Source organism: Tursiops truncatus, chromosome 20 (assembly GCF_011762595.2).
Source record: "Tursiops truncatus isolate mTurTru1 chromosome 20, mTurTru1.mat.Y, whole genome shotgun sequence".
NCBI classification, from domain to species: Eukaryota; Metazoa; Chordata; class Mammalia; order Artiodactyla; family Delphinidae; genus Tursiops; species Tursiops truncatus.
The window spans coordinates 54,420,746-54,443,946 of NC_047053.1; positions in this window are offsets into that span (position 1 = coordinate 54,420,746).

The window sequence follows — 23,201 nt, forward strand, 5'->3', positions numbered from 1 at the left end:
TTCATCTGGTACAAAGTCCTCTGCCTTTTCATTTTGTCTGTCTTTCTGTGAATGTGCTTTTTCTTCCACAGGCTGCAGAATTGTAGTTCTTCTTGCTTCTGCTGTCTGCCCTCTCAACTGAGTTTTGAATGTAATTCAAACTAAGATAACAACAGTTAGCTTCTGAATCAAATTTATTCCTCAAATTGTACTATTTTTATCAACTAATTAAAAAAATCAGTTCCCCCAGTGATCACAGATCAGAATTTCTGGGTTCCATCTCAGTGTTTTTTTTACCTTTTTAAATCAGTCAGAATACTGATTAACGTGTATTACATAAATTTAAGCAAATGGGGAAAGTTTTTGGACTGAAAGAAATCTCTGCGTTTGTTCAACAGATATTTACTGAATCCCTAATATGTGCCTACTCTTGTCACATATACCCAGGATAAGAAGATCAACAAAATAGGTCTCTGTCTTTGAGAGGTTGATAGATTTATGGGGAGAAACATGGATGTAAACTTGTCAGTGTTAGAAGAAGGACTCTGATGGAGTATTCAGGTACATTTACAGCCAACAGGAAGAAATGTGCTCAGGTGTGGCTGAGGGCAGGATGGAGATAGGAGGCTTGTCAGAAAAAGGTTTCTTAGACTCTCCTGGCTTCTAGGCTTGGTGCTTCATGTCAGCAGACGGCGCATGAGGTGAATCTCAGGAAATACGTGTGTTCCTGCAGTCAGATAAAACTGGGGAGAGGGAGAACTTTCCAAAAAAGAGAAGCAGGGTTAGCATGAGCAGATAAATGTGAAATAATACATCATATTTAGGCAACTAGAAATACACCAGTATGGTGAGAGAGAAAGGGACAAACTGGGTTTCAAGGAGACCTGAGGCCGTGGAGTCAGCATGGGCAGCAGCATGTCACCTCTTGGCTAAGATGCAAGAATAGCAACTTTATCCTGAACCTGGAGGGAAATCCAGGAAGGTCTTATGCAATAGAGCAACTTGATCATTTTTCAAAAACTGCTAGACACTTAAATGTGATTTAAAATATTTACTACATTTCAAAATCCAAATTTGGCAACTCAGAAACATTTGGGGTCTCTTCTGCAAGCATTTTTGCTAAATTATTATTTTTTCAACAAATGGGAATTTAATACTCAAATGAGATCACACTTTAAACATGAAAAAGGGAATGGGATCTTTCATTCTATCGACATCTCCTTTCCATACTTGAGATTAGACCTATACTAAATTACTAAATTCTACTTTTTACCCCTAGAGAGATAGTGATTCAGTATTCAGGATGTCCTGTTAATGGAGTTCAAAACAAAGGCTTGGCTTTTGCTTCTCAGACTTAAGTTTATGAATCTGAGGAAGAAGAAAACAAAAACATACAGATTGAGATTTTTAGTCAGGAAGGTGTAGGTTGATTGTTATATTAGTGTCGAGTGAAAATACATTGATTGTTGACTTTTTTAAAATGCAAAAACCACAGCACCTGATCTAGCATAAATTGTTTATTTTTTTCCTAGCAGTTGTTCAAGGGTTATTTACAAATCAATAATAAATGGGAAACACCAAACTTGAGAGTCCTTCTGAACTAATACTGCCAACTCTGTTGACCAAATGTTGAGAGATTGTATCAGGAAAATACATGAAAACTTTCTGAATCTTTCTTCAAGAGAAAAAAGAAAAACAGTAATAGAATTTCATCATAATGCCTTTCATTGGGACAATGTTGTGTCTTCCTAACTGGTTTGCTACTTTTAAATCTTTTCCTATTCTACGGTATCCACACTGTGTTTCCTACAGATCTTATCAATTTGAAGGCACACAAACCTTTTTTAATCTTGGCTCTGCAGGTTTCTTACTCTGTGGCTCTGCTCTGCTATCTGTAAGACTGAAATAACAATGCCCATTTCAGAAGAATGAGAGGTGCTGAAAGGATTAAATGGAAACTTAGATGTAGGGTCTTATGCTTAGTAGGTCTCCAATACCTATTTATTAAGTTTAACAATGGCATACTTCAGTGAATGTAGTGAATGTTTAACTTTTCAACTAAGCTTATTATTTATGGTTCTGAGCTAATTGCACAAAATAAGATAGATCCAGGCATGAAAACAATTTCATTTCTAATAGCTGGATTGTAAAAATCCTCAACTTGTTGGATGTGGAACACTATGAATAGAAATATTTTCAGGACGTCCTGAAGCTCTAAGCCTTAATGTTAACACATGTGTACTTGTGGAAAATTCAGCTGCTTCCAAAAAGGAGAGCCAGAGCTCTTCAGAAGTAGAAGAAAGCACTTCAAACAAGTGATGCCCTCAGTAGCTGTCAAGGCAAACTGGCTTTGTTTTTGATGGATTGTGGGAATATCCCCTGCCTTTTACAAAACAATATGTAATTGTCATTAAGAAGCCAAATGGGAAAAGAAAAGGGGATTATGTACCCTTGGGAACTGGAGAAATTAGTACAAATAAGATATTGAAAGCTGATTACCAGTAATTATAATGGTTCACTACTAGATCCAACCTGATTCGGTAATGAACCTGGTGAACCTTGAGCTAGTGCAAAGACTGAGTACTTGGACATCCATCCTCCAGTATGTCTTTGAATTCCCAGTGTCTTCTTCTAAGCTCTCTGTTAGTATTACCAACAGAGAGAAGTAGAAACCATTCGCTTTAAAGTAGTGTTTCTCAAACTTCTTGGTCCTAGGACCCCTTTACACTCTTAAAAACCTTTGAGACCAAAGAGCTTTTTGTTTGTTTGGGCAATATCAATTAATATTCATCGTGTTAGAAATTAAAAGAGAATTTTTATAAATATTTGTTAATGTATTTACAATAGCAATAATAAATATTTATATGCCAGACTATGTAATATATATATATATATATTTTTTTTGCTGTACGTGGGCCTCTCACTGTTGTGGCCTCTCCCGTTGCGGAGTACAGGCTCCGGACGCACAGGCTCAGCGGCCATGGCTCACCGGCCTAGCTGCTCTGCGGCATGTGGGATCTTCCCAGACCGGGGCACGAACCCATGTCCCCTGCATTGGCAGGCAGACTCTCAACCACTGCGCCACCAGGGAAGCCCTGTAACATATTTTTAATGAAAAATGACTATATTTTCCTCCCCAAATAAGAAGATGGTATTGTTTTACATGTTTGGAAATCTCTTTAATGTCTGGCTTAAAAGAAGACAGCTGAATTCTCACATCTGCTTCTGCAATCATTCTGTTTCTACATTTTCTTTTGGTTGAATTATAGGAAGAAAATCTGGCCATATAAAGATGGTATCTAGAAAGGGAGGAATAATTTAATAGCCTTGTCAGATAATTATGGGTATTTCTTCTTTGATACTATATACCAAGACTCTAGAAGAGGTAGTGTCTTAAAATTTGATTGCAACATAGAGTGTGAAATAGTATCAATAAAATTTTTGTACAGTGTTATATAAGAAAATCATTGAATGGACCTTCTAGCCCTGCAGGATTTTCTAACATTGTAGATTGGTCATAAGGAGAATATTGGTTCACCAAGTTATGTGGATCCTCTAAACAATGACATGACATATTTCATTATATTAAATAATCACATCTGTTACTATTACCTCTGATCACATCAAAAGAGTATTGAAATATTGGGAAACTGACATGCTCATGATGATGGCAATAAGTATTTCAAAATTCTGCTTCTTGTTTGAGAGCTTTTACATTTTATCATTGACAAAAAATACTACCTTTTGTTTTTCTTGAAGTGACAGGTTCACTTCATTTATTTATATTTTTGATTGTAAGAACAATGGTAAGAACTCTACACGCTTAATAGGTTTTTAAGTATACAATACAGTATTGTTATATATAGGTACAACGTTGTACAGCAAATCTGTAGAAGTTACTCGTCTCATTTAACTGAAATTTGATCAGCAACCCCATATTTTCACCTCTTCCTAGCCCCTGGCAACCAGCATTCTATTCTTTGCTTTTATGATTTTGACTGTTTTTAGAACATGGAATGATGCAGTATTTCTCCTTCTGTGACTGGTTTATTTCACTTAGCATAATGTTCCTAAGATTTATCCATATTGCAGGATTTCTTTTTTTTAAAGCTGAATAATATTCCATTGTATGTATATACCACATTTTCTTTATCCTGTCATGCATCAATGGACAATTTGGTTGTTACCACATCTTGGCCATTGTGAATAGCACTGCAGTGCACATGGGATTGCTAATATCTCTTTGAGATCCCAATTTCAATTATTTTGGATAAAGACCCAGAAGTAGGACTGCTGGGTCATATGGTTGTTCTATTTTTAATTTTTTGAGAAACCACCATCCTATTTTCCCTTGTGGCTGCACCATTTTGTATCCTCAACAAGAGTGTATAAGGGTTCCAATGTCTCCACATCCTTGCCAACACTTGTTGTCTTGTGTTTGTTTGTTTGTTTTGCTGTTGTTGTGGTGGTTTGATAATAGCCATTCTACAGACTTGGGATAAAATTAGACCCTTTTCTTACACCATAACACAAAAATCAACTCAAAATGGAGTAAAGTCTCAAACAAAAGACCTCAAACTTTAAAACTTCTAGTTGAAAACATAACAGAAAATCTTCATAACACTGGTCTTGACAATGATTTCATGGATATGACACCAAAAGCAGAGAGAGCAAAAGCAAAATAGATGTGGGACTACATCAAACTGCAAAGTTTCTACACAACAAAGGAAACAAAGGCAACCTTCCGAATGAGGTAGAATATCTGATAAGGGATTAGTTTCCAAAATATATAAGGAACTCCTGCAACTCAGTAGCAAAGCAAACAAACAGACCAACAAAAACAAACTGAAAACTTGAGTTAACAGTGGGCTAAAGGCGTGAATAGACACCTCTCCAAAGAAGACATACAAATAACCAATGGGCACATAAAAAGATGCCCAATTCACTAGTCATTAGGGAAATGCAAATCAAAATCATGAGATATTGCTTCATTCATTTTTGACAAATTGTCTGCCAAATACTCAAGTCCGAATAGTCATATTTTAAAGCCTTTTTTCAAGTAAACATGGTGTTTATAAAACATAGTGACTAGTTCGGCTCATAACTCAGAGAATCATACAAGGGTATTTCCTTTCCTCTGTAGACAGAAGGCTTTATGCCTACCTCCTATTTCATCATACACATTATTAAAAAGACATGTTTGCAAAATTCTAGATTTAATAAAATTAATAATTTTTATTGCTTCATGAAGGATTTCTTAAATGATCCCGGCCTTTTCTCTTCCTTTGTTTATTATGAACCCATGGCAGGGCAAAATATGGTAAGTGTGGTTTGAGGCCACTGTCTGGACAGTTACCATTTAGGTGCCAGCACTGCTTCTGCACTATCAAAACAAATGGCAACACAGGGGGGAAAGGCCAGTCATTTCTTTACGTTATCATAAAAAATACTTTTGCTTTTTCAGACAACTCTAAATGGTCTCAGGGCCCCCTAGGACACTGGGCACCCTAATTTAAGAACTGCTGTTTTAACTTTTAAAGCCATTTCACAAAACTGTATTATTCCTTCTTTACGTCTGGTCATTTTGTAGATGAGGATGGAGTACTGGCGGAGTTAAGGGGTATTTTAGCACTTAGTACATATTAGGAGCTTAAGAATCTTTGTGATAAGAGTGAATAAACTAGGCATACTTAAAAGACAGGTCTCCTGACTTCTGGCTCTGTGTTCCTTCGACTGAAGATTTAACTTCTTTTAGATTTGGGGGGATACAAGGAATAGGAGACACCTAACTGAAGTTAGGAGTGAAGCAGGAATACCTAAACCTCTAACCCTCACACTGTACCACACTCTGAATCAACTTGTGTGGCAGTAGTTACCTTGACTTGTTACATGCAGAACTTCCCGGGGTGATTTCAGTTCAATTGGCTTCAATCTAAGTAGACCATGCTCTGTGATACCAGTTTCTTTGTTCCCAGCTGGCCTCCCACTAATCTCCTGTGAAAACACAGGCACCTCTCCTGAGAAAGGAGCTCTTAGAACTTGAAGTGTAACTCCTTAAAGAAAGCAGGGGGCAGGGATGAGACAGCAGGCCAGGGGGCAGATTCAAGTCAAATTGGCTTAGGACAAATACTCTTAAGTATCACAGGGGTGCTTTCCCTATTCCCAGGAGGTACTGTCCACATGAAGACAAAGCGATGCTTGCCAACGGTTGTCCCCAGAGGGAAGCCAGAGGACTACAAAATAAGTTATCCTCCACTGCTAGTTCAGCCAAATCAGAACTGTAGAAAATCCAGACTGTGGTAGGGTGAATTAGCATAGACTTGTTCTGTGAACACATGGAAAACTTCGGTTTCCAGGGAGGTGCTTTTGGCACCTTAAGTGAAAGCCAAATTAACTCAGGGAAAAGCTGATAGTGACTAACAATTACTACAAAAGACTATTTTTTAGAAGCAAACCTGGTGAAATCATAATGGTCAGTCAAGAGAAGGACTGCCCCAATGACCTAATTACCACTTGGTGGGAAAACTGAAACCAGCCCTGGAAAATTGCATCAATATTATGTCCTTTAATGGGCACCATTTTTAAAAATACCCATGGCTATCCTAAAAATTTTCCCTTTCTTTATGAGTAACCACATACTCAGAGCCAGTTTCATTTCAAAAACACCCAAAAATAATAGTGAAGTTCTTCAAATTTCATGACAGTCCCCTCAAAAGCTCTAGTCTTGAAATGTTACTTAGGTAATTAATTAAATGAGCAATCATGCTCCTCCTCCTGATACATCTCATGGACCCAGATGTCTGTGAACTTCTCATTAGTTAATTTAATGCCAAGTAAGTGAGTCCCTCCATATTTTAAGGTCAGAGCTTTCTTAGAGATGCGTTTTTATATACTGCTACATCTAAATACTCTAGTAATTGCCTCTGCTCTTGACAGATGCCTTTAAATTTCTTTTCTTAGCTGCGAAAAGAAAAAAAAATGCTACTTAAATAGAGTGAGAAGTTACCAAATGGACTTGCCTCAATTTTAGTGTGCATTTGTGGTCATAGTTCCAGAACCTCATAGGGAAATTCATCTAATTAAAGGAGATGTAAATCTGGAAAACACATGGACTGGCAATGAAAACTAATTAATCCATTTATTCATTCAATCAACGGTTCTATAGTAAGCGTGTACTACATCGTCCTTATTGAGAGGATACATCATGAACAAAACCAGAGATGACCTCAGCTATTCAAGAGTTTAGGATCTAGAATCATTCTGTAAATGCTTGCTAATTTGATTTGACTAATTCAGTATATTCCAGGCATAAGTTATTTGGCTGAAAAATAAAGATAACAGGGCAAATGTTTTAAGTAAGTTTTAATTACAAGAATAATAGCCTAAACCCAATCATTTAACCAAAGCCAAAGTCGCTGGATATGAAATGTTGGGAAGTAAATTATTCAACTTAAGTTTCTACTTTGATTCTTCAGACAGTTTGCTTAGCTTTTCTTCGTCTTCTGCCCAAAGCCCCTCCCCAAGGTACAGCTTTCATCAAGACCTAAGCAGTTATTCACAGTGAGAAAGCACACTGTTTCAGCCTCCCTCTCTCTCATGGCTGATTAGAACCATTGGAACTTCTCAGACATCCTTACACTCCCTTCCAGCTGCTTGTTGTAAACGGGATCCTACAGCTGTTCACAGGGGCTTCCCCTTTCAATTCTGCACCATCATTCTGATACATTTCTTTTTCACTGACTATCTTACTCTCCCACAAGCCCCAGAATCCCTTTTGTTCGAAGATATGCTTGTCTGGGCATAAAGGCGATGTGCATGATTTCAGAGCATATAGTTTGAAGTATAAAGATTCTTTCCGAGTTTTTATCACAAAGTCCTTATTGTTGTGGCCTGTTTTCACAAGCCAAGGTGGCCTTCTAATTCCTCAGCTATCTGCCTGCAGTTGCAACAAACTTTGCTATTGGGTTTTTTGAATTGTAGAGGCCCAGTTAAAGGTTCAGCTTGGCGTCTTATCTTTTAACTAGTAGCACTTCTGAAACGTTATCAGTAAAGCAGATTATTTCTATGAATTCGAGTACCTCTAGATCCAGCTTTTTCATATTTAGTGTCTGTTTCCATTTAACCACTGCTCTTTTATTCCCTTTCATCTCATAAATGGGTCAAACTCACCAGATTTTGCCTAACTGTTATGGTGATGAAAATAAAGAGAAGTTACTTGTTAAATCATATTTTTCAGGGACTAAGGCAGAAGGGGGAAACCTCTTGATGTAGGTTTTACACAAATGCTCAGGATAGTGGGTCAGAGTTCACTGAAGCTTGGGCCCTACCGCCCCCTTCCTTTATAGGAAATTGAAAACTGTTCTTATAGTTCATCAAGGCCGTGGGTAATGTTCACGTTGCCTCTGGGTGAGGCTCACAGGGGACAATCCTAAAGCCATCTCTATATTAGTCAAGCCTAGTATTGCTTGATCTGGAATATTTTTCTCTTTATATACTATTTGTTGCATGTTACTCCAGATAAGAGTTTAATATAACAATAAAGAGATCTTCACTCCTCTCTACACTAGATATCACTAGATTTCAGCTCGACTTTCTGAAAGATATGGTTTTTACCCTGTTAAGGGTTGAGAACACATATACCAACATTCCTGAATGGTCGGTGATTATATTCCAGCAGAGGCCAGCAATAAACATGTAATCAAATAAATGTTAAGGTAATTTCAGATGACGATAAATTTTAGGAGAAAAATAAAGCCAGATAATGGGGTTGAGGGTGAGCCATAGGGAATATGGGTGTGGGTGGGTGAAAACTTTAGCTGGGAGGACAAGATGAGGAACCTTCTCTGAGGGGGGACCTTTGAGCTAAAAGCATATCAGATGACAGGTGGGCGCCAGATGTGGAAAATTTGTGGGGGGAGCATTCTAGGGAGAATGATGGCAGATACAAAATCTTGAAGCTAGACGAGAAGCGGCAGAAGACCAAAGTGGCTGAACGGTAGTGAACAAACTGGAAAACTTTGGGGAAAAGAGGCAGGAGAGGGAAAATGGATCTCCTGGACCCTAGCAAGGATTGGGATACTTTGGCAGCTGCAGTGGGAAACCACCGATCCTTGAAGCATGTATGAAATCCTGTGAAATTTCTCTCGATGAAGTCCTCAATATTTTGCTTATAAATTATCTTCTCTAGTTAACTGAATACAGCAGTAACACCAGCTTTATATTGTATCTGCTGATTAGGAGTCATGCTGCTTCTCCTTAATTCTCGGTGTCTCGCTTGGGTTCCTGGTAGCTATTGGTCAATAGTCAATAGGACTCTTCAGATGGAAAATCATGGGGTTCCTAGCTAGGTTCTTCTGTTTACCAAAATCAGCAAACATTTATTGAGCACTGTATTCTTTGTGGAGCACTTCTGGGCATTGGGCATTCATCTGCAACAGCATTGCATTCCTAAAATATAGCTGAGATGTCAAGCACACAAGGAGAGCACGAGTACCCTTCCCTTCAGCCTTCAATTCACTTCATTCCTAGCGAGCGCCTTCTCAGCTTTCTTCTACAATCCTCTCCAAGCTCCGTATCCCTACAAGCCATCTCTCAGAATCTGTGAATAACCAAGATGGTATTTTTCTTCATCTGGTTTGTTCTGTTTTAGTCTCACCTGAATTCTGCCTCTTCACTCTTAAAACTTGTTTGGATAAGAAGGCAGCAGCTTGTCCTTGGGTACCATGAGGTCTACTGTCAAAACCAGCGCTTAGAATTTGCAGTTCACACTTCTTGTGAAATGTAAAGAGACCTTCAACTCAAGTCTTTTTAAAATGTGTTGAGCCTACTTTAAGTAGGTTGTCCTACTATGTATCTGCCCTCATCCAGTATTTTCTCTCTGAATTTTAATCTAATGCCTCAAGTTGAAAAAAAACCCAATGCCATTTATGCTTACCTCTATACTCTTGGAAACACGGTGCCCGTAAACTTTTTTAGATGCATTTATAAACTCCATCTCTAAAGACTTTGAGAAAAAACAGATGAAAAACACTTCTATTTTGTATTTCATTCAACTAGTGGTCCTCAACTGTAAGTGATCTTGCTCCCTAGGGGATGTGTGGCAACTAGAGACATTTTTGTTGCCACTGCTTGGGGTGGAGGAGGGGGCATTGCTGGCATCTTCTGGGTAGAGACTAGGGTGACTGCTACTGTTCACAGTGCACAGGGCAACCCTCTACAACAGAGAGTGCTATTAGTGCCCAGGATGGAAACCTTGAAGGAGACTCATCCTTAGGAATCTCACAACCGATGTGTCTTTTACTGATCAGTAGTCACAAAGCTTTAGTGTAGAATTTGTCATTATCCTGAAATACTGAAAATTTGTTAAATAATTTGTTAACAATCTGTTAAAGATTTTAAATATAATACTTTCATACTTAAATCACTCTACAGTATTGCAGGTTGCATTTCCAGTGATATAATTTTGTTATGTAATAAAAATCATGGTGTTTACTCCAAGCCTGCTAAAAATCCTTTGCCAAGTTAATGAAGAAGGCTAGTCTGAATATGTTTGAAAGATTTAAAGACGCTATTGGTGTTCTAATTAGAACTAAGTTGTGTGTAAACACACACTCATACTCACGCAAATATATGTGATGCCGTATTTCCATCAGTAATCTTGCATTAAAAGGTATTTATAACCTTTATGGTTGATGGCAGGGAAACCAGATCAACTGTTGAAATCTACAGGATGAATCACAAATATCTCTAATACCTAAGTTCAAATATTTTCCTAGTTTTGTCATTTGAAAACAAAACAAAGCAAACAAATAAATAAACAAAAAGTTCTTATAACATTGGTCTGTCTGCGGCTCACGTGTAACTGTCATCATGAGAGAAAGAGGGAGAGAAGGGAAGAGTCATCAACTTGAAATGTACTTTCCCAGGTCTTGTTAATTGGATTCTTTTCCATTGCTTGTTTTCAGTAAATAAATCAATTTTGAACATAAAATGTCAGGAATAGCATAATGTTTATTATATGAATGTGTTTGGGGGTTGGCTTTTCAGAAGGGTTGGTTTACCTTAAAGGGTATAATTTCATTTTCTGCGTAGCCCTACAATAACCAAAGAGACCAAAAGACTTCCGGCCAGGGTGCAAACTTCTTGAGAAATCCCCAGAATAGCACAAATGATATTGTTGATCATTTCTACCTCTTAGCACCATGTTACTTGTGCCCTGTGAACAACCACTGTTGCCAGTATTGTTTCAGGTCTATGGTTAAGCCACCAGAAATAGAGCATGATGGTACAGAAATGGTGGCATTCAAGACTTGGTATTTACAATAAGCCGTTTCCCTGGAGGCAGATTCCAACCTCCTATGCGGATCTATTTTTCCAGTGATTATCTCTCCTTCCCTCAATGTATTCCTGTGTTTGCTGGACTGGTTTGAAGGGTGAGAGTTAATGCACTGGGTGTGTATGTGGGAAGAAGTCCACACCACTACCTAGAAGCTGTTAATCATTCTGATTATTATTTTAACATTGAGAATATACTCTGTCTCAGAGAGTAGAGCCTGCACACAGGAAGCAGGCAACCAATGTTTCAAGACTGGACTACACAATCTTATGAGCCAGTCAGCCTTTTTCTTGTCTTAATGATGAGGCTACAAGATCAGCTTTTTGAACATTACTGTGTACTCAATTTATATACATGACATAGATTTGTATAACAAACTGGTTACCTGAATTTATTAAATTTACAAGATGCTTATATATTGCCAGCAGAAACAATTGCTTGATCTTTTGGCTTTAATAAAGCTAAAGAGAGTAGAAGATAATCGTGGTATTAATGTCCTTAGGTTTTTCTCTTTTTGATTTCAATATCCTTCATCCAAAGAGGTATTGATATATATGTGCTTTGGGTCACATGTCTCACTCTTTTGATACCAAAAGTTATTTCGACATTAGTTATATCACTGAGTTTTACCAACTGCCTGTGGTTGGGCCTGATACCGACTCTCAGTGCTTGGTTAAATAGGCTATGTACATATGATATGTGTATATTCTTTTCAGAACTAATTTACTTTTATTTCCAACTTGTTTCTGGGAGAAGAGAGAGCTACTTGTCCTTTTGGTCCAAATACCTTGACTCCAGGTTTTTTGTCCCCTTTCAATACTGACTGCTCCCCTGAACCTCATATACTCTCAAGGACCCAGTAGCAAATGATCAATGTTGCATATTTATACCCCGTTCCAAGGGGATGTTAGAGGACAACAAGATGAAGGGGTGAATGGGGGGCTTGCTTATGATAAATGGTGGCTTCTTGGCTAAAGAATATTTACTAGAATTATTAAGTACTTTGGTAAAAGATAACTTTATAACTGAAGAGGCAGTTGAAAGTGTACATACATGGATAAAATCTGGGCAAATTATAATCTACCTTGCACTATAAAAAATGTAAACAGGGACTTCCCTGGTGGCGCAGTGGTTAAGAATCCGCCTGCCAACTCAGGGGGCACAGGTTTGAGCCCTGATCCGGGAAGATCCCACATGCCACGGAGCAACTAAGCCCATGCGCCACAACTACTGAGCCTGCACTCTAGAGCCCACGAGCCACAACTACTGAGCCCTTGCACCACAACTACTGAAGCCCGTGTGCCTAGAGCCCTTGCTCCGCAACAAGAGATGCCACCGCAGTGAGAAGCCCACGCACTACAACGAAGAGTAGCCCCCGCTTGCCGCAACTAGAGAAAGCCCTCATGCAGCAGCGAAGACCCAACGCAGCCAAAAAAAAATAAATAAATACATTTATTTATTTTAAAAAATGTAAACAGAAAATACCTGATATGACACCACGAGCTCAGGAAACAAGCCTTTATGCCATCTCTCAGTGCCATTGGCTGGATTCTTTCAGGGACGAGACAGTTACTCTGAGATACCAAGCCTGCTGACACACACCTGCAGACAACACATTAGAAATGGATGAGGTTAAAATATTTGCAGGTAAAATTTTGAAAATTTATAGTGGAGTGCTATAACAGTGTTTCTGTTTTTTCTGGAAAGCTTACCACTCCCAGTAAGGCAAACTTGATAAGTATGATGAAATGGAAAATACTGGAGAAAATTCACCCTGTGTCGCTGTATGTGTGTATGTGTGCACACAGCGCGTGTGTGTGTGTTTGTACGATTGAGGGGTGCTTTTAACACCTCCTTGTAAGACACATATATCTTGGATTTAACCACAGTTGGACTGGTTAACAAAATAGTTTAGTGGAGCCCTTGCATTTTTCTTTCTTTCTGCTATTGTTCAAGGAAAGACATTCCCCGATATATGAAGGTAAGGGGTGTTTGATGAAATGTACCAAGTGCTAAAGTTTGACTCTGTATTCAGTCTTTCAGTGGTGGTGGAGTTTGTGGAGGTGTCACTGTAACCGAGGGTAGGGACTTGAAGGAGGCATTCTGTTGTCTATGGAAAGAGTAATTGATGAGCCATCTAGGGCTGGCTGCTGGGATACTTGATCTGTAAAGGGAAGTATGGCATTCTAATGCTAACACTGAGTAGAGGCAGGGACCAAAGAATGGGCCAGCTGCTCTTATTGGGAGGACGTGGTATCACAGGCCTTTCAGAAGAGTGATCAGACCTCAAGGGAATTTTGTGCCTCCTGGTTGGGCTCCGGATACGGTCTAGAAGCTTGACCTCTATACTGCTCTTTCAAATGCTAGCTATTAAGGTGCGACAGCTTATCTGTTATCTACCTTGCAGTGTATATCATAAAACCTGTCTCAGGAAGAGAATTTTGAGAAAGGATGGACAGACGGAGAGATTAGAAGATGGGCTCATCATGAAGGAAATGGCCAGTTTGTTCTGTAGCCTACGAACATACACAAGAGCAAACATGAGTTCTAGATTCATATTAGCTGTAAACCCCAAGTCCTTTATAGGAAGGAGGCCTCAAGAGCACACTGACCATCTGCTTAATAACAATATTAGCATCAGTTTGGAAAAGCAACCTCAGACATAACACTTAAGAATGAGATTTTCTGGAGCATAAAATTACAATTGTTTTTCTAGTAAAAGGATAAAATAAATGTCTATTCAAGCTAATTACTGTCCAACTTGTGATTTTTTTGTTGTTGTTAGCATGTAATAAACCCAACTCATTTTATTATAAAGGGCTATGAAACAGTTCCTGTATAATATTATAAAACCTGCAAAGATATGACAGCTGCAAACTTCTTTTTTCTGGCCACGTTCACTTTAACTCAAAACGTCTGTAGTCAGCAACCAAAAAGTAAATACATTGAGAGAATGAAAGCCATCTAGTTCAATACTAGTTTTACTTTAGGATTTAAGCAATTTTTAGAACGTGGATTTCCAGGTGACAATGAAAAATATAGGGACCATGGGAAATGGAATAACATATTCCTGGGATAGAAAATCATTATTGGAAGGACTGGAGCCATGGAGTTAACAGCTGAGAGGTGATGATTGTGACACCAGACCATTACGATGACTTTTTTGCCATATTATTTCTAGAGCTCAGTTTGATCTAGGCAAGCTGTCAGGCCTCTTCTTAGTTTGCCCAGGACTTCCCCAGTTTTCAGACTGGAAGTCTTGTGACTCAAGAACCCCACAATCCTGGGCAAACCAGATCTTTCTTCACTCTAACCCTGGGGAAAACAGCTAGCTTCTTTGGAAGCAAAACGCCTTAGAAGAACACATGCCTTTCTGCATTAGACGCTCTCTGAAGCCGAGATATGAAAAATGTGCTTCTCACTTTCAGGATACCAGAATTCCTTTGGTACCTGAAATTAGTTATTTTTATTAGTGTTGCTCCACAAGGAGTTTCTTTGCCGTTCAAATATTCATTCCTTGGTCCTAAAGAATATCTGCTCATCTCAGCTCAAGTTAAGGTTTTGACCTAGACATTTGAAGTATCCTCCATAAGTTACTTTCTAGGTTCAGCTTAAGTGGGACAAGGTCATATGTTATCTACCCTCCCAACTGACAAAGGGCACTTTTGTATTCAGTGGATGAAATGGATATCCTCACACCTTTCAAAGCCTCTCTTTGCTTTGATACAGTGGTACCCACGGGAGGGGGAGGAGACTAGCAAAGATAATCCCCAGGACAATAATTTTTATTTCAGGAGTAGCACACAGTTTTTATTATGTAAGCGTATTATGTTTGCTTGGAGCAAAAGCTACCATCAAGAACCGGACAACCCCAACTCTAGGCATCTCACTTGGGAGGGAAGACTCAGTTTGCGGGGGGGGGGGGGTGGGGGGGGGGGCAGGTCACCAGAGGCAAAGTGCAACGTGCCGTTTCTAAGTCAGCTCACTGTTGAGGTATCCGTGCAATCTGGGGTTACGGCATGATCCACCGTGTACCAATTATGCCGTTAATATGCTTCATTTACTAGATACACACATCAGAACCAGAGTTTTTCTCAAGGGCAAAACCCAAGTCAGGCCGCCAAAGCCACAAATCACGTAAGCCTGCACCGAACACCCACAGAAAACAGTGCAGCATGCGTGTGCGCCTGTGTGCGTATATTTGTATCAAAAGCTGAAAGAATGGCCTGGACTGAAGTTAGGGGGAGATCAAGACAGTAAAGAAGACCCCAGATACTTGTCATCCTGGAGGTAAAATTGGACAGACGCAATTAGAAATCAGAAATGCAGTCGCAGCCATTCACCTAGGAATTTTTGACAAATCTTGAAAGATATTGGTATTATGTCCTTATACTATGAGCTTTGAGTTGTGCGTCTTTTTAAATGTGCTCTTTCACTCTTGTCCTTTTATCAGAACGTCAGCGCCTTCGATTGCCCTACCTTACTCTTTTAACTAATAAGTCATCAAGCTTTTCATTTGTGTTAAGTTTCAAATGACTAAGGACACTATAAAATTATGTTCCTCATATATATCAAAACCTGTGAGAAAAGGAAAGAGTTTAGGAAAGTGGAGTTTCAAACATTAATGAGGAGATGAGACAGGGTTTATTCGGTCCTGGAGATTCCCCGGCACCAAAAAGCGAGTCCCTAAGTGGCTAGTCCATCCGCCGCCAGTTCTGAGGGTGAAGGGGCTGCATCTGAGCAAGCGTGTTGAAGGGCTTTGGAGAGTCTCCCTTTTAGCTTGAGTCAGATGCTCTTTATTTTTTAGGTGGAGGAGATGAGAATAAGGTGTTGACTACAATATTTGTATGATATTGACAACGTCTCAGGGACAAATTTGATTTCATAAAAGGAAGGTGGGATTGAGAGAGGACACGTGGAGGATATCAGTCTCCTTTATCCGTCAAATCTTTATTCTTAAAGATTTGATCTTTCTTTTATGAGCAAGTACTCTGTATTTGATAAAATTACCAAGACAAAAAATATATATTTTGTTCAAAAATTTAGAAAGCTGTATATCAATAAATTGGCACTGGTATTACTAAAATGTAATAAAAAATTCTATACAGTTGCCCATTTCCAAGTCACTACACGATTCAGATTGGTCAGGTGAGATTTTTGTGAATTGGTGAGTGTGTGTATTCCTAATGGAAGCCGCTCTTATCTATTTCTCACATCATTCCTTATGTGAATACTACACCTGTATATGTTTGTAATCAAGAAATGACACACCAAAACACCCAGAATATTAGAATGATGAGAATGAGACGCCTCTCTGTAATCAAGCAATGCCTTGTTAAAAGGTTTTAGAGGATGTGGCGCCACAGAATTTTGTGTCTTTCGTAGTCATCGCTGGTGTTTACTGGGTGCTTGCTTACGACAGGCATTGTGTTAAGTGCTTCACATACAGTGTCTCATTTTATTCCTAAAACAACCACATGAGAAATGTACCAATGTTATTTTTTTTATAACTGATAGAACAGGCTTAGAGCAGACATTTCTCAGTTTAGCATGACATTAGTTTTAGTAAGTATAAATATTCAGTGACTAAAGTTACACTATGCTTCTAATGGAGATATGAGTAAAAAAAAAAGATGCAGTTTTAAATCTATATGCAAAGCAATGATATAAAAACTGAATTTGTCCCAGAGAATTAGGGCACTCTGCATTAAAATTAAAATTTTAAAAGTGTAGTTATCAAATAAGGATACAAGTTTTAACATTCATTTAAGAATGAGACAAAGCACATTTCTTTTAAATAAAACAACATATTCTTAAATTACTCTTACAGTTGACCTAAGAATACAGAGGTCAGCTTTTGACTGTTGAAGAATGTAGGTCCACATGACGTTCATCATGTCTAATTGCACAATCATGCCAACAGAAAAACACACAGTCACAGTAGGCACTTTATGAGTATTAGGCGCTGGGGTTAATCAGTTGATAATTGGGTCTAAATTATTTGCAACTAAAATTTTTTTAAATTTTTATTTACTTGCAACTAAATTTTGAATCACTTGAGTCCTGCTGTTGCATAGAACAGATTAACTTTCCAACTTTGCATGTGTCCCTGGCCTGTAGCTGAGAACATGAGGAAGAGAGTTATCCTGCCCTCTAGGGGTGCCTTGGAGAAAAACGTCCCGAAGCACAGCTACCCCAAACAAGACACTGCTCAATCCTAGCACAGCACGAAAGGGTGGGAGGGGACACCTGGGCTGGAGAGAGGCCGTGGAGTCCTCCTGCCTCTGGGGTGTGCCTCCACGGGCTCGTTCTTGGAACTGTTCCATCATATCTTACAAGGATCCTAACTGTACCAGACCCTCAATTATTTTGTTATTGAAAGGGGAAGTTTACAGCCTGCTGTCAGTGTTCAGCTGCATGTTATGTTATTTCTTTAGCCTTCATGTTCTAAAATGACTGTTAGTGGCTGGATTTCCACCTAGGAGGGCAGGATCCATATGGGGGCCCCCACACACACCCAGTCTGCTGCTGAATACTGGGCAATGCCTGAAGCAACCCCTCAAGATAACAACACGTGTTTCCTTATAAAGAGCTTGACTTTCTGAGAATCAGGCTCTCTTTTGAACATAAACAAGTTCCTAGGGAGAGATAAAGGGTAGGAGAGACTCATGATTGCAGCAACATCAATTCAAAAATAGTTGTTGATGGCTGAAAGTAAAACACAGAGCCTGCCCTGTACTGGGGATAAAAGCATGCATGGGGAGTTAACACTTACAGCACAGAATAACTGTCAGGCAGTACACTAAGCAAATTATATACAGTAGATTTTTTAGTTACTGACTATACTCCTAAAAGGTGGTTTTTGTTATCACTATTTTTTTTTTTTTTTTTACAGAATATAAAGGCAATTCTAAAACGATAACCTATTTAGGGTCACACAATTAGAAAATGGCAGAGAAAAATTTGATCTTTGATCTTCCTAACTCCATTTCCTGTGCTGTCTCTGATTACCATAACCTCCGCCTTACAACTTATAACTTTGTTGTGTTTGGGGAGAACAGAATAATGTAAAGGAGAAGAGAGCTAATGATAACGTTTATAGCACCATCTAATTAAAGCTGTAAAAGAATGATATATAGAAGGACGTGAGAGCTCTCAGTTTGCTGGGGAGTCAGAGGCTTCAGGGAAAAGAGAGAATCAGAATTAACATTACACGTCTTTAGAGAAACTAGGTAGGAACAGAGGAAGTAGGGAGACTTCAGGAAGGAGAGGAAGTGCAGGACTTCCCTGGCGTCCAGTGGTTAAGATTTCACCTTCCACTGCAGGGGGTACAGGTTCGATCCCTGGTTGGGGAGCTACAATCGCACGCGCCTCTCGGCCAAAAAAAAGCCAAAACATAAAACAGAAGCAATATTGTAACAAATTCAATAAAGACTTTAAAAATGGTCTGCATCAAAGAAAATCTTAAGAAAACAGAGGGAATGAAACAGCATGAGCTAACTCATGATTTATCATTTTTCATGTAATATTGCAGATGTGTTTAATCAGATTGCTGCTCTACCTCTATGCTGTATGGTAGTTTCAAATCTGATTAGAAGGAAGGGATCAGATGAACAAAAAACGTGGCAAGAAAGATTTTTGAACTTGAGTAATATTGAAAGAGAGCAGCCGAGACAAGGCACTGCAATTAGGAACCCCGACTAGTTTAAAAAGTCACGGGGATTCTGTGAAATGGAAGAAATTAAGTGTCAGAAGCAAGAGTAGCTGAAGCACAAAAATATTATTGAGTGGGCTTCAGTCAAATTCGGCCCTTTCCCCAGTTTTACTTAAGAATGTGTTTGCTTAAATGTATAATTTAACATTTATCCTCACAATAATGTTTTGCCTCCCTGGAATGATGAAACAATTATAAAGTAGGGAAGAACATTTTACAAGGTGTTGGTGGCATAGTGTGTCTTGATGACAAACTCAGGAACGCAAGGCAGACCCAAGACTAGCCATGCCCATTAATAGAAAGTGTGCGTCAGACTTGTTTAGTTTATGTCATGGCCAAGCCACACACATGCATGGTTTAAAGGGAACTATGGAAATAGTTCAAAGTTATCCCTCCTCCAAATGGAAAAAATAAAAAAATCTTACTTGTCACTTCTTGCCAACTTTTAGCTGCCCTTCATGCATGCATGTAAAACCGATATTGTCAGTTGCTGGAGGCAAAGTACATATGATAGGTTTGGAAAGGAAGTATAAGAATGGTGCATAATATACAACAGTAAGATGCGTCAAACTATTTCACCCTTAGAAATGGGAGGAAAACAGGCTTCAATCTGTGTAAGCAGATGGGCAAAAACTCTAACTCCCAATAAGCAAATTTCTGCTTGTCCAATAGGAAGAAGAAAAATGTCCTTTCCGAGCACATGACCTAAAAGGAAACGTAAAGATTGGGTTGATCCTTTGGAACTGTCACGATAGTGACACAGTCACTTTGACCTTGGAATTTACGTATCTAGTTATCTGAAAGCTTATATAATTAAATTCCCTCTCCCCTGTCTTCAAAACTTACTTTTCCTTCATTATCAGTTTTGGAGCCTTGATTCTTTCGGATAATGTTGTGAATTCTCCCCTTTGTGTTGTCCATAATGACATTGCCTCAGAGAAAAATCAAGTTTCGGGCTTAGTGCATATTTAAGAATTCACTTTCAACATCTTGATGTGAGCCAGAGGTCTGCCTAACAACAACAAAGATGAATGCAGAAGGAAATTTAGGTTGACAAATACCAGTCCCACCTGTGTTGGTTAATAAGCAAGACTCCAGCCCAGCCAGTAATCCTCTGTCATTTCCATGTATCCAATCAGTTGCCTGGGAATTATCCCAATAAAAAGAATACAGTGTGTCATTTATCAGGCAGCCAATTAAAAGGCCTCTGCAGTAGTAGGATAGTTGGAAGCGGGCTCTCACAAAGGAAGCAGGATGGGGCCAAATCAGCATGGGCCTTGAGGGAATTCAAGAAAGTAAGTTGTGGCTGACTCATAGAGGGACCAGATTCATAAAATATTAGAAGGAGTTGGTAACATGCCAATTATTTCTTCTTGACAAGAATTTATTTAGGACATCAACGTGCAAAAAGGCAACGAATAACCTCAGGTGATCTTACCAAAATGGGGCTCTAATTTTTGTAGCTACAAGATAGTTTTCATAGAGTATTTCCTTTGATCTCTAAGACCTATTTAGCATTAGAAGTCTTGAAAACATGAAAGGAAAATAAATAAATGAAAATTAAGTAAGTACAAAAATTCCATGCGTTTATTGGGCATCTTTGACCCTCTCCTTAATGAAAGTCCTCAGCAGAATGAACAAGAGTTGACAGGGACCTTCATAATCCCACTTTTGGAAAATGGAAACAATTCTATGTTCTCAAAACCCTGCCAAGTCACAGATTTCCACCCTCATGATCACCTGGGCTGGTGAAAGTTCCCTATAATAAAATTTTAAATCCAAAGATTAAACACTTTCTAGCCCCACTTTAGCCAATTTACTAATCTACAACATTGATTCAGTATCTAGACATGTCAGGGAAAAAAAAAACCATGTAAATGTATTTCATGGATTCCAGGATAGAATTTTTTCTTACATTTGAACATTTCTGAATCTGAGACAGATCTAACAATTGATGTGGTCATAAAGCATAGTACAATAAATTAATTGTTGGTATTTTTTAATTGTTTAGCCCTAAATAAATTAATGATATGTCATGAAGTTTGGAGTATCACAGGGTGAGGAAGCATGGAGCCTTTGGTGCAGGGAATCCAACGGAAACTCTTTCTCGGAAGAGTTAAATTTTAAAATAGTTCAAAAAAACCCCCATGAATCTAGGGATCTGTGTCTTGGTTTTCATGAGATAGACCTCAAAAGCCGATGTATGGAAGAATCAACCTAAAGTGAGTTGTTCAATGAGCCCAGTCACTCATTTTCTGATTATCTTACTTAAACCAGCCTTAGTAAAGAGAAAACTCAAAAACCATTTAAGGCTCATCTAATCTGTTGCATGGTATCGATTGTCTGTAAATTATTTCAATAAAGAAAACAACCAGATGTCTTAGGAGGCACTTACAGTTTAAATATTCAAAACAACTTCGCTCTTGTGAAGGACTGTATTATAGAAAATAGCCATATAAATCAACATATTTTAGTAGATACTATAAGATTTCGCTCTTAAAATGTCTCGTTAGTGTTCAATTGAAATCATCAAGAATAAGCTGAATACTTAATGTGTGCACTGGAATATATTAGATTCAACCTGAGATTTTGGTATTAGACAAACGGGTTCAAGTTCTAAGTGCAATATTTACCATCTGTGTGATCTTGGAACCTTACTTCACCTCTCTGGGATCCAGTTTCTGTTTCTTTAAAAAGGAGACAATAACACTTGACTGAATCAGGTTTAGTTTCAAACAAATAAGATTCTATTGTGAAGTGCTTTAGAAAAGTGCCTGGTACACAATACACTTTCAGTAAGTGACAGCTATAATAATACTTTTTATTACAATTAGCACCCTACTATTGGACAGCACCTATGAATCTAATTCAGTTAAAGAAGTTGTTTCTCATTTCTTCTGCCCAGAACAAATTAAAGCCTGAGCATTCTAACTCTGTCCTGAGACAGTGTCTAACGTGACTTGGCAAACCACAGATGGGTTCCAATTTTATTAGCTGTACAGGAAATTTCTGATTGATTTAACCTCTAAAAGACAATACCGTGTAATTAACATGTAACAAATGTCAACTCTTGTTATTGCTGGAACGGACAAGCCCTCCAGATCTCTGTCCTATTCCTCGCTTTACTATGCATCAATGCATTTTTTTCCCCTCTTTCTTTTCTTTTCACTTTCCCATAGCGCCTCGTTGCACCCAGTTCCCTTTGAGTGATGTTGGGGACAATTTCAGTTGTAATTCTTCCTGAAAGTCAGTTATTTTGAAACATAAAGAGACATAAAGAGATAAACACCACCTACCTCCTCTGTCTTGGATGGCCTAGAGCCAGAAGTGATGCAACTGGTGTGAAGCTTCATCAAGAGTGTTTTTTGAGGGTTTTTTTTTTGTATTTGCATATCTTAGTAATTAAGGGATTGTTTTTCCCCCAGAAGCAATTTGTCTAAATCCTTTAAAACAGCACGATGGGGGAGGGTCTCTCCTCATTTCAAATTATGATATGATGGAGATTAAAACAGTGTGGTGTCAAAATATACTGTGCTTAGAGTTGAGACTGCTGAATCTACCAGTGAGATCCCAGGCCAATCACTTTACCTCTCAAAGCTTCAAATTCATCTTTCTCAAAAGGATTCCCTGAAGTCCCTTTTAGTTTTTGTATTCTATGATGGGAAATATAGATTGTTGAGTGGCACTGCAAGTTCAGCATCCTCTTAGCAAGGTTATCAATGGGGAGAAGCCAAGACAGCTAAGGCATGCATTGCCCTTTCCCTGTAAAGATGCTGCATCTGATCTGTGGTATGTGGGGTGTGCTTTTCAAACTTTTCCGTTAATAGAGGTAGACCATTGGCTGGAGTTATGGCTGGAAATGATTTCCACTCTCGTAAGCAAATTTGCTTACTTTTATCAGCACCAAACAGAGAACTTGGCCACATTAATGCTGAATTCCATTGGATTGACTCAAACATTGAGTGGTGATGACAAATATAATGAAAAAGAAGCAGAAAACAATTTTTAAAAATTATGATTATTTAGTGATCTTAGTCTCCGTGCTGTTCCTCACTCTACTGTTACCCCAATTCATTGCTCTAGCCCTCCACTAACTACACACACACACACACACACACACCCCCCTCACTTTTGTGTTTAGAGATTAGCTTTCATTCAGTTGTTCATGCAATA